The following is a 14,094-nucleotide window of genomic DNA, read 5'->3' as shown; positions in this document are numbered from 1 at the left end:
CTAAGTAAACTAAAAGGTCTATTCTCCCATCAATGCATAAGGGATTTACAAGTTTAACTCTCATTGCTGCTAATAGGAATTCCATGTGTGATCCAAGATTACTCATGGAGAAAATGCATCTATTAGTGTCTCGATTGGCCTCTCTTGAGCCAACACTGGCAAATGATCCAAACTGTGTGGTTCTTTAGTGACAAAGACTAACAGGGCCTAGGATGAAAACAACTGGTTTTGCTTCATCTTATAATCCTTTGATAGTACATCGTTCCTTATCATCAGACAATAAAATATATCTACTCTGGCTTTCACAATATTTGTCTTGAATGGTTCAAAAATTAATTTTCAGAAAATTAAAGTAAAATTAAAAAATCACATGTTCCTATTCAGTTGAAGATATTTTTAGTTCATTTACCACCTGAAAATAATCCTTTTGCTAACATATTTATTAAGAATGATCATAGCCATTATTGTATCAAGACATTATAGCAGATGCTTTCTAACATTCTACTTAATAAGACAATTAATTGTGAAGTATTTTTCCCTATTTCACAGATAAGTACATTATAACTAAAGATTTTTAAAAAATTTTTCCTGTATCACTAGGCTTGAAAGTAACATTCAAATTGAGATCCATCTACCCTCAAGCCCATGTTCTTTCCTGGGTACCACACTGACTACTATGAAATAGTAACCTTGGTATTCTACTAGATCATTTTAACAATATAATTCATATCTCAATCCAATATATATTTCAAAAACAATGAACTTAATAAACTTAAATTTGCATAGTTTCAGACACAAAAAAGTTTCCAAATAGTACCCTTTCCAAAAAAGAAGTAATACAATGATTTTGTGAAACAATCAAATATTTTTATTCAAGGTAATAAAGATGCTATTGAGTTATGGTAGGTATTCAAGAGAAATGGCAATAGTCTGTTAGTTTGAAGATCTTCATTGAGTAGAGTATTATTTCACTAAGTAGTCATGATATCCAATTGCCATTTAATATCTATGTTTATACCCATAAACCTGGGCTGCTCTAGACCCTGGTCAGAGAGCTTCTTTTTGCACTGAACAGTAGTCAATGGAGAGATGCATAACTGGTCTGAGAATAAGAGACTGAATATTCAGCCCTAAATAAGACACCTATATCAAAACTGCCACATCCATACCAAGGTTCAGAAAACATGGTAAAAGAGGAAACAAAAAAAAAAACAAAAACAAAATATAAGAGCCAGAGGATGAGGAGGAGTTATGATTGTCATCACAAGATCAAGCCAACCAAATTCCAGGCACAGACCCTACCCCGTAATGAGGAGCTATTGGCAGCTAGGTTTCTGGGGAAAAGAGAATCATAGTTTTTTGAGGATGTAGCCACAGATAGGATTCCCATGTTCCAGTGGATGGTCCCATACACATGCAATTAGCAGCAATGGACTTAGTGGGTTAAAAAAGAGAGAGATGAAGTTGGAAGGATGTGTTGGGAAATATAAAGGAAGGTGAAGAGGCAAAATGAGGGTTTTATACGATCATACTTAATTGCATACATGTATGAAATTCTCAATAATAAAGAACAAAAGACATTTTTATTAAACACATGCCAAGAAATACATACTAAAGTCAATACAAAGACCAATAGATCCCTGCTTTAGAAATGAATAAAATCTAGTAAGAGAAATAGGCATGAGCAAATCATTAAGATACAGTCTGGTGCCAGGCAGTGATGGCCAGTTTTAGTCCCAATACTGGCGAGACAGAAGCAGGTGGATCTCTGCATTCAAGGCCAGGCTGGTATACAGACTGAGTTCCAGGACAGCCAGGGCTACATGGAAAAACCCTGTCTCAGAAAAACAACACAAAAGATATAGTTTGCTACACAATAGGGAAAAGTAGCACACAAAATGTTCTGAAACACATGACACTTTTTCATAATGTTGAATCCTTGTATTAGAAAATTTTGCTTCACCATCTTGAAAACACATTTTATTAAAATACTTCAACAAGAAACTTGAGAGATGGTTCAGGAGCTAAGAGCACTAGCTGGTATTCCTGATAGCCTAGGTTCAATTCCCAGTACCCAAAGGGCAATTCACAACAATCTGTGACTCTAGTTCCAGGGGATCTGACTTAGCACATGGGTGTATACAAGACAAGCACACAGGTTAAGACAGTATACATTAAAAAAATAAAATAATTCATAAGAATTACTGAAGACTCAGTAATATTTCATTTACAGTAGGGTCTTCCTTCTCCAAATCCCACTATGATAAATACACAGCATGCTCAAAATTGTTGATAGAATGAAATTAAAGTATTTATAAAGCCAAAAAGTTAGTATCAGTGCGACATTTTTTTCTCCAAAACAAAATTAGTTTTATAGAAATCTTATTTAATCCAAAGTAATGTAGGCTTTATGATTCCTCAAATTATCCTAATTTCTTAAAAACCAGTTTGACCACCTTCTATCAAATCATCTGCATAAGTTTAGTTCAACTAAATAGCAAAACAATTTCTAAAACCAGAGGTAGGTGCTGGATACTTCTTTCATTTGAGTTAATTAAAAGTATTTGATCCAGTATGGTGCAATTCAGTATAAGATCTTTAAAAGAATCGATTAGTCAGTGCAAGTGTCAGATAACACCTAATCTAAATGCCAGAGCTTGTGGCTGGATTTTATCAAGCTCTAGCTATTAATTATTGACTCACCTAAAAGGAGGAAAGGTTGTTTTTTATTTTCTATGCAGGCATTTCAATACTGGGCATGCTGTTATTAAAATCAGCATCAATTCCAATTACAAGATATATTGAAATTTTTGTGAACACTAAGCAAAAATAGGTTAATTAAGGGCATTTACAATACCAAATGTTGAGAGACCTAGCAATGCAGGTTCTTGGGAGAGAAGATGTATAAATCTGATATACAGTTTCCTTAATGACAGCTACTATGATATTATAAACAAGAATGAAACCAATCCTAGTCTTTTGGTAAATACATTTTGGTAGTCTCCTCATGATGGGTTACTAGCAATACTAGCCCTATGAATAAGCTATCTATTTATGTAATCAGAGTTTAGAGATACCAGGTGGCTCCAAGCCCCAAATCTCTTCTTCCTACCTCAGTACCAGCTGTTAGAATTTTCTGGGGTACTTCCAAAACCACAAATGCCTTACCCTCTGCGCCAAAGATTATTAGTTTATCTGGGTGCCTGTTTTGATGGTAGTGATGGTGGATATTGTTTAGTTGGTGGGTTGACACTCGTTACTCAGTAGGGACTAGAGATAAGATACGATCTATAAAAATAAAGGCGGTTTGGGAAAGCCCAGAGCAGCAAAAAGAGTTACCACTGGCCCTCCAGTAAAATGCAAACCATAGCTTACCCAAATAGATGCTCATGCTAAAAGGAGAGGAAGCAATACTTCTAGAGAAAAGATTGCTTTACCACCACTGACAGAGAAGTCTTGAGAATTTGAATGTTTCTACAATAAGGTATAAAATAATTTCTCTAAAATAATTAGTAAGGAAAAATGGCTTAGTAATTAAGATCACAGCAACTTTTCCAGAGGATCATGGTTCAATTCCTAGCACCCACTTGGCAGCTCACAATGGGCAGTAACTCCAGTTCCATGGAAATCTGACATCCTCTTCTGGCCTCAGCTGGCACCACACACACACACATGATGCACAGACATACATGCAGGCAAAACACTCATACACATAAAATAAAATAATGGAATTTTATTTAAAACGATAATAATTATTAACACAGAAAAGCATTAGCTCCCTTTATATTCTTTTTATTTGCAAACTGAGACAACAAAATAAAAGGCTCATTCATAAAAAACAAACAAGCATATGTTTATTTATTTTTATTAATTTTATTATGATGTTGACCTTAATTTTTGTGGTGCTAGGGATTGAATCGACTAGTTGAAACACTGCACACTAGGAAAGTATTCTACTACTGAACCCTAATCCCCAAACAGACATTTTTTAAACCATAGAAGGAAATTTTTTTAATTTAGATTGTATGAACTGAATTGAAACTATACAAATAGACCCCACAAGTAAATAATTATACTACTATTCTTTTTTACAGGTCCTATTTGTTTTTCTGATCCTTAGGAAAATGAAAAACAGATTTACATTTATGTCTAATAAAATAAAGCCACTAAAGTAGAGGTTCAGTTTTAAATTAAACTCTCCTCTCCTGCCCTTCCTGCCTCACATACTCACATGCACACACACACAAAACTAGACCTCTAAGCTTACATACGTATGACTAGATCTACCAGGTGTTCTCTCTAAACATTTTTATTATTTTGTATATACATAAGACAGCAGAAAGCAATAAAAATATTTATTTTAGCAGTCTCATACACGGGTTTTCAACCACAGTTACTAGCCATATGAATGAAGGACTAGATCACAACATATAAGTTTAGCACACTTAGACTCATTTTACAGACACTGTCCTTTCTATGCTATATTATGCTAGCCAATGGTAATGGCACACACCTTCAATCCCAGCATTCAGGGTGCAGATACAGGTGGATGGATCTCTAAGTTTGAAGCCAGCCTGATCTACAGAGTGAATTCCAGGACAGTCAGAGCTACATAGGGAAACACTGTCTCAAAAAAAAAGAAAAGAAAGGAAAAGAAAAGAAGAGAAAAAAGAGAAAAGAAAGGAAAAGAAAAGACAAGAAAAGAGAGAGGGGAGGAGGAGAGGGAGAAAGTGCTATGCTATTGATAAAATGACTTTTTCTCATTTAAAATAATAACTATCTTACCATATGTAGTTTTTTGTTATACAAAAGAAACTTATGACAAAAATATCATTAAAATACTGATAGTTTTGAACAAAAGGTGAAACCATCTCAATTCATTATCTATACAAGAAACACACACACAGCTTAAATAGCTTTTAGTTGTGAAACAGTTTCACCTACTGAAAACGATACAGAGCTATGAGAGCCTAATAAGGAGGAAATGTTGGCAGATCTACAAACAACATATTTTCCTTATTCCATCTGGAAAAATAATGGACATTATGCACCTGAAATAAAACCCTGGTTCTTTTTTCTTTTCTTGTCTTTTTTTTTAAGACAGGATCTCACTGTGTACCCTGCCTAGGCTGGAACTCCCTATGTAGACCAGACTGGCCTCAAAGTCACAGAGATTTGCCTGGCTCTGATACTCTGTACTGGGATTAAAGGCATCATTGCACCCAGGAAAAACTGGGTTCTTTATTAGACTTAAAAGCAAAGACTCCTTTTTTATTATTATTATTTTATTTACATCACTAAATGAATTAAATCTACATACTAAAGATACTACATACTATTCGGGATGTATTCTTCCCTTGAGTTCCTAACTGCAATTTGATCTCATTTTCCCCCTTCATCTGATTTTTATAATTATAATTCAAAGAGATCAGATACATCATTTGTCCTTTTTAAAAATTCTTTATATTATCTGTTTAATGTTTTACCTGCATGCACGTCTGTGCACTATATGCATGCCTGGTACTCATGGAAGCCAGAAGAAGATGTTAAATAGCCTGAATCAGGACTTACAAACGGTTGTGAGCCACTATGAGGGCGCTGGAAATAAAACCTTGGCTTTCTTCTGGAAGAGCAGCAAGTGCTTTCAATCACTGAGCCATCTCTCCCACCCCTTGTGTAATCTATCTTCACATAACTGCTACTAATACTCGTTATTCCCTAAAGGTAAACCCTGGCCCTTCTACTGCTTACTGTTTCTTTAGGAAAGTTGCTTACCTCCCTGGCCTCAATTCCTTCATCTGCAAAAGAAAATAGTAATAATATGGACCTCACAAAATTGCTGGTGCTCAAATTAGCTGATATGTGCTTAAGTAAATTAGAAGAGTGTCAACAAAAACATTCAATAAGTATTTGTTATATATATTATCACTATAGTACTTCTAGGTGTTTAAAAAAAGAAAAGTTCGACTGATTTCTAGAGTTCCCATAGTGCCTTTGATAACCACTTTTGCTTATTTTTAGTTGCATTATTAGTTGATTTATATATACTTGGTTTGAATTTCAAATCCACTTCTTAACAAATAAACCTAAATGATTTGGTTTAAGGTAAGATTTGAATGTATAATAACAGTTCAAAAAGAGATTTAAAAATTTGAAAGCACTATACAAATTCTAAAAGGTTATCTCCATTTCTTACCTCTCTTCCCTGTTCCTATCCAAGTATATGCCTATTTCAAGCAGCCCTGGCCTTCCATGACAAAAATGACACTTTACAGAACTTTAAACCACTTCAGTCAGAGCAGATTCCAGGTGGGCATAGTGAGGCAAGCCTGTAATTCCACTTCATAAGAGACTGAGACAGAAGGATCATGGTTCAAGGTTAGCATATCTACATGTCTAGACCGATTCTAGATACATACACACACATAGATTTCACCTTCTACACTAAAAATCTGAGTCAGAAGTATCATGAAAAGAGCAGGGTATCAGGCAATTCAGATCTGTTGTGAAAACCTTGTCTTCACTCACCAGCTGTTTAACTACAGGAAGGTTTACTCAGTCTGAACTTTTGTACCTCAACTAGAAAACACAGGGCTACTTGTCATGAATGGTTGTTAGAGAAACGTGGTTATAAGCTTTATCATGCATTAGGAATAATGTAACAATCATAGCTGTGGACAAAGATGTGCACAGATCATGTCTCAGAATTGGTACGAGAGCACAGCATAGAGGCAGAACTTCAATGAGGAGAAAACCGATAAGATAAACTACATTAAGGAGTGGGAATAGTTATTTGGGATGTGGAAATAACTGATGATATAATTCAGTTTTAAAATGTTCTTAATACTCTTGTACTCTGATCTCTAAATTTACTAAATAAAAATAGAGTTTTGAGGGGCTAAAGAGATGCCTCCGTGGATAAGAGTACTGGCTGCTCTTCCAGAAGACCTGGGTTCAATTCCCAGCACCCACGTGGCAGTTCACAACTGTCTGTAACTCCAGTTCCAGTAGGGATCTGATACCTCATACCTATGCACATAAAATTAAATTAAATGAATTATTAAATATATATGTGAATTGGATTTTTATCTCAATGTAAATTTTTTATGTTAATTTTTTACAATTTTCTTATCAAACCCCTTCATTACAGATGGGCATATGGTGTGTGATTAGGATGTAGAGGTAGTCCATAAATTTTCACAAAAGTTCCTTATTATCACCTAAGAAGGAATGCATTATGACAAAACTAAATAGGAAATTATCTGTTTGCCTGTTTTGTGTAAATACCTAAGATTTATTCCTGTGAGATCAGTAAGCAAAAAGAATGAAATTAAAAAGGCAGAAGGCCACAGTATCATAAATGCTGTTAAAATATTTGATAAAAGCTATTCACTTGAGGTTCATTGCAACACACTGAGGGGGGAAAAATGATCTTCCCATATTTAGACACAAATGAAGCAAGCTAAACACCCCAGAAAAGATGTGATGCTATTACACAACACACAAGTCATGCCTATTATTGCTACCTATGTGGCCTATAGTATTCGCACTAAATTTTGTTTGATGATGATGTTCTGACTATTCTACCCGAAATAGCAATTGCTCAGCTTAGGACTTAAGACTAAACCTTAAATCTCCACATATTCTTTAAACAAACAACCCAGGACATAAATTTTTTTCCAGAATTCTTCTTTTCAAAAATTTCCAAGGTCTTTCCAGTCAATACATAAGATAGGGCACATATTTTCAAGAATAAGTTGTCAAAGTGAATATGAAATGTGCTTCTCAAAATATCATTTACACATTTACCAGATGGTAAAATAAACATGTAAATTGTTATCAAGTATATACCAACTTTGTATTAAAATTTTACACACCACAGGAAGGGTGTAAAAATTATCACATATTGTATTACTTGTTCACTTAATAGTTTATTAGCATCTCATAAATATTTTCTTTAAGAAAAATATATTTAAGTGGTCAGAGAATTCATATGCTGCTAGTCAGAACCATATTACATTATGAAAATCCCAAAAAAATTAAAAAATAATAAATTTTTTTGCCTAATTAGTTAAGTGGAAAGGAACATTGAAAATAAAATAAAATAGATTCATAAGTTAATAGGGCTAATACCTTTGTAAGATTCAGGATTATAAGGCTAATTAGAGCATAGCATAGTGGGCAAGACTTTAACCCTAGCACTGGGGATGCAGATACAGGATGCAGAAGCAGGCATAATCTTTGAGTTTCAGGCCATCCAAGGCTATGTGGAGAAACATACATACTTATATTAAAGATTACCCAGAACATTTAAGGTTATAGAGAGCTCTACTGGTGACAACTGCTACAATAATTCAAGGTAATAAGTATCAACAAAAACAAGAATATTAAATCTGCTAGTTTTCAATCTTTTTAAGTTTCTATCTTTTTGAACCTAGACTTATACTTCAAAGTTTTGAGCATCAATAGGAAGACATGGCTCCTTCAACCTTCAAGCTCAATAACAATTTTTAAGGAGTTGCTTTTATTTTTGTGTGTCTGCACATATGCCTGTGTGTGTGTGCATGCCTGCACATGTATGTAGATGCCTACAAAAGCCAGAAGGTGTCCCTGGAGCTGGCATCCCAAGTATGTGTGAGTTGCTAAGGAGTGTTCCAGTGCCCCAGAAAGAGCACAACACTGTGAGCTGCTGAGCCAGCTCTGAAACCCCTCAAAAGGAGCAGCTAATGCATAGAACTAGAACAGAATCAGCAGCATGATCGTTAAAGGATGCTATTTTAAAAACAGGCTGAACATCTTAGACTCACCATTTAGCTCTTCTATCAGAATGAATATTTTGGTTCAGGAAAACCTAACAGTAAGTAGCAGAGTCCAGAGCTTCTAGCAAGTGTAAAATGTCTTTGAATTCACATAGGTTTTTAATCCATAAAAGTCAGACATGGTGGCACACACCCATAATCCCAGCACTTGGGAGGTAGAGGCAGAAGGATTAGGAGTTCAAAGGTCATATTTGGACACATACCAAACTTAAGGCCAATGTGGGCTACTTACGATCCTATCTCCACTTTTTTCATAGACAAAGCATGCATGAATCACAACAAATAGGTTTTTACAAGCCACCAAGTAGCTGAATTTACTATTATGTTTGCCCAGCTCATAAAAATCAATAAAATATATGTAAATAGATAAATGAAAGTAAAGTTCTGTTCTCTTCAGCAAATATAACCTTGCACATCTTGAATTATGTACATTAAATCCAATGATTACTACCTTCCTAGGATAAAACAGCATGGACTGACCCACTAGGCAGTATGGAAGTTTTCATTAGTGTCTTCTATGGCAGGGCACTGAAGAACATGTGTCTGTACAGTATTCTCAGTAATAGAGATGTTGTTGGTAGAACCAGCATAAGGAGGCACTGGAGAAACAGGGAGAGCCAGTAAACAGGAAACCAGAGTCTTACCCTGGGTCAACACAACAGGTTCATATTTATTTTTTCATATCTGCATACCAGTGCATCCTGGTATAGTGAAAATACTTCCCAAGATTCAAGAATTCTGTCCTCATTGGAAATGATGCACAAAAAAATTCATGATCATTTTATTAGTGCCTCTTTACTGTTTAATATATTTTCAAAATGAATTAGACTCTGTTCATCTGTCACTTAATAAATAGTACAGTATGTAGTAACAGAAAATAACATATTAAAGTTTAAAAAGTAACATTTTTATTAAAAATGAGATGGGGCAGGCATAGAGACACAAGCCTATAGACATAGCATTCAAGAGGCCAAGGTAAGAGACCTGCAAGATCAAGGCTAACCTGGGTTATATAGCAATAAACTGTCCCACAAAATAAAAAATGAAAACAAAACATGTAATTAACAAGTTATAATTATGTTATCTATGGCAATTTAACAGTTTGCTTACAAACTGAAAGGACAAAGTGATGAGTTAACCGTATGATGCCTTTTGATTAGTATATTATAATTCAATCAAAAAATTTTAATAATAATTCAATCAAAAATTTTAATAAATTATTTGCCATTCCTTTCTCTTATACATTAGTAAAGAATTCTCTCATAGGTTGTTAGATAATATAATATTCTACTTTCAGATTTTTAGTTTGTTTTAAAATGAAAATAATATACATTCCTCCCAAAAGTTTTTTAATGGGTATGGGTGCATGTGTGGTGCTCAGAAGCTAGAAGAGGTCATCAGGTCCCCTGGAACTGCAGTTACAGGCAGCTGTGAGCACCAAGTGGATACTGGGCACTGAACCTAAGTCCTCTATAAGAAAGAGGAGCAAGTGCTCTTAACTGCTAAGTCATCTCCCCAGCCCCATTCTTCCCAAATTCTTCAGAAAATATGACAATATAAAAAGGCATCTCACCTTATTCCTTCATGTCTTTCCTTATGCTATGCCATTCCAAGATTACAAATTCCCAGTTATATGTTCCCTAGTTAGTAGATACCTCCCAATTTTAGATGCCAATTTCTAAATTTATCAATACTATAAAAATTTTAATTATGTCAAGACTGACATAACTGGAACTGATAAGAAAATGGAGAAGCAAATCTTCATATATTTAGAGAGTAACTACAAATTTTTGTAAAGCTTATATACCAGAAAATACTTTTAGGACTTTATCCTATAGATAAAAGAAAATATGGATAAATATACAAAATACAGTTTTCACAGTAGCAAAGACCTAGTAAAAACTCAAGTTCATAAAGAGCTGGTTATGTCGGTTATGATCTCTCCACACAACAAAGTGGTAAAGATATTAAAAAGAATGAAATAGTGTATACTGGATGGAAATACAGCCTAACTATATTAAGCAGGAAATATGTTATATAGTAATACACATTGTTTCTTCCAGTATATACTAGAAGTCATTTACGCTTAATCACAGTGATTTCTATTGATCAGAGTCCCATTTTCAGTGATGGGATAAAATCCAGAGCCTTGTTAATCCTAATCAAGAGTATAGAAGTTCCCACGCTTCTCTAAGATTACCTTCTATTTGTCTCCTGACACATTCTGTTCTCCAAGCATTTCAACATTTCTTTTTCTTTTCTTGTGGGTTTATATGCTGTGTCTCTGGAGACCAAGGGGGCATCTGATCCCCTGGAACTGGAGTCACAAGTGGTTATGAGTCACAAAGTGGATGGTAGGAACTGAATCCAAGTGCCCTAGAAGAGCAGTCAGTGGTCTTAACTGCTTTGCTCTTTCTCTAGCCTCTCACACCAATTGTCTTCCCCATCTTCCAGACCTCACTAATAACTATTTTTCTATCCAAGTGTCTGTCCATGTTCTGAACTGTTGTATAAGTCCAGCTTCATCAAAGCTACCATGATTCCCTTACCTGGATAAAATTATACCATGTCCTATGCGCTCAAGCATTTTCTCCTATGCTTTGTCTGGAACTTATTACTTAACCATTTTCCATCATGTAGAACAATGTTTTCAGAAACCACAGAAAACATTCATTCAATTCATCCTAAAGTTTCCATCTTACATGTGCCTCAATCATAGCAATCAGCAAAGCTCACTAACTTAAATAGTAACCACACCTACATGAGAAGCTTTTGCTGTTTCAGTTTATATTGAATAGGGAATGTCCAGGTTTTTGTCTTTCTGTAAAGAGATACTTTTTTTTTTTGAGAGAGAGAGAAAAAAAACAATAGCACAATGAAAGGAAGAAAGTTCCTCTCAGCTATACTAAACCTCACTGGAGTACCACACCACTACTATCACCTGCATCAAAAAAAAAAAAAGGTGTAGTATTGCCTATTATTACTCCTTCCTCAATGAGTAGCCCATACTGGGGAGAAGAGCCAGTGTGACACTTAGTTTGAAGTCTAGCCAGGAGAGCCTTTGGCTAATAGCAGAGAAATCCTGAGGTTCCGGTCAGGTATTTGCATATTGAACAGTACACCTTAGTGAGACATACTCATTAGGATAGCTAAGGAAACGATCTGGCAGTGTTGCTTTTGGTTTGCCAAGAACAAACTAAAATCTTTTCATTTAATTATAGTTTAAACTGCAAAAGAGCAAGCATAAATAAAACCCATTAGTCCAAAGATTTTATTTTAGAAATATTGTATCTTCTCTCTTGCCAAATTGCATTCACTAATAAACAGATTTCATTTTTACCATAATTTCCCTTTTTTATTAACAAGTGAAACTAAGAAATAAAATAATCAAAAGATTGGCAGATGGAAACAAGTGAGAAGCAATGTATACAGATAAATCAAAAACAGGAAATGCCTCAGTAATAAAAACTTGACTATATATTTTTCTAGGAGTAATAATAAGTGAACAAACAAAAGAAGTATAATTTATATAAAGTCTAAGGGACTTAAAATATTCTAAGATACATTATTTTTAAAGGATAGGTATAATATGATTAGAATGATAAAATATAGCTTCAAAAATACAACCCAAAATAAGGAATAAACTAAAAGCTGTACATTTGTTCTAATCCTTTTACCATTTTTCAATCTGGGAACACATCTAAATTTAGGAGTGAGCTATAATAAGCCATGGTCACATGACTGCCTAGTTTCTTGAGCATTAATAAATACTTAATTCCAGCACAGATGACATACTGCATTTGAGAAAAGCGAATAGTAGAAATAAGAACCTAAGAAATAAGAATTAATAGGTTTAATTTTTCTTCTTGTTCATTTTCTTAGTTTTGAGTCCTAGAAGCTGCAAATTTGCAGCCCCAGCAGCAGCTCAGTTGAGCAGGACAAAAATCAAGAAGGGTGTGGTATTGCATTCCTGAACTCCTAGCCCTTGGCAACCAGAAGCAAACAAGTGGGGAGCGCAAGACTATCTTGTGCTACATAGCATGTCCATGGAAAAAAGTTATACACACACACACACACACACACACACACACACACACACACCTAACCAAGCCTTCTCTTTTAGCCTTTGGATTTTGGGCACTTTGAGTCCGACAGCTGGTAAGGCTTTATAAACTACATTATATTTCCTAGCAAATAAACTGGTCTTATTTTATCCTGTAATTATAATTCTTCCATATATAAATAGTATACAAAACACAAATGCACATAATATATACTTTCTCCCAAGGATAGTAATATCAAATAGCCCTCCATACTTTAGGGGATTCTGAATCTGAATTTTAAAAAAAGCAAGTTTCTATGATATTTGTATAATAATATATTGAATAAAACTTCTCAAATATGTAGGTTACTGTCTGTTTGCTGAGTGATGTGACAATTAAAAGTAAATGACTTGGGAGGATGCTGTGAACTATGAAGCCATCTGAGTAACTAAACAGCTTTGCATCTGGTTTGTACTGATGAGAAGAAATTACTCTACCTGACATATTTAGATATCAAATGCCAAATAGAAAATAATTCCAGAATGTTCTCCAATTTCATTTTTTGCAGGTAAAGGCTACTATCCAGCTGATGTAGAGTTCCCAGAGGCAGCACTTTCCATTTGTTTTCTCATACAGAGCTGAAGAAAATGTATCTATGCAAGAAGTGAGAAAACAATGTACTTCATATCACTATTTTCAAGTCAAGAAACTAAACTGCTCCCCTAAAGATGACCATACTGATTCATGATTTTTAAAACAATGAAACTAGGCTAGAGAAGTGGATCAGTGGAAAAAACTCGTTCCCTTCACAGAAGACCTGGGTTCAATTCCCTGCACCTATATAGTGGCTCACAACCCTCTGTAATTCCAGTTCCAGGGGATCCAACCTCTCTCTTCTGACCAGACACTCACATGATGCACATAATATGAGAAGTAAACCTTTAAATGCAGTTTTTAAATAAGAAAATAATTATTTTAAGGGCTACAAATTATATATATCTCAGTGACAAAGCATTTGGCTAGCATCTAAGAGGTTCTGGATTCAATAATCACACCATTTAGAAAGAAAAGGTTTAGAGTAAATGATCAGCCTTCAATTTATGTGATCATTTTTACTTTTTAATTATTATTATCTAGCCCTTAGGTATGAGATTTATAATGGACAGGTACCATTTGTCACTATTAGTAGCTGAAAAAATAAAACAAAGTATTCAACCTTTCCTACCACTAAA

Source organism: Mastomys coucha, unplaced genomic scaffold (assembly GCF_008632895.1).
Source record: "Mastomys coucha isolate ucsf_1 unplaced genomic scaffold, UCSF_Mcou_1 pScaffold15, whole genome shotgun sequence".
NCBI classification, from domain to species: Eukaryota; Metazoa; Chordata; class Mammalia; order Rodentia; family Muridae; genus Mastomys; species Mastomys coucha.
This window is presented reverse-complemented; position numbering follows the sequence as displayed.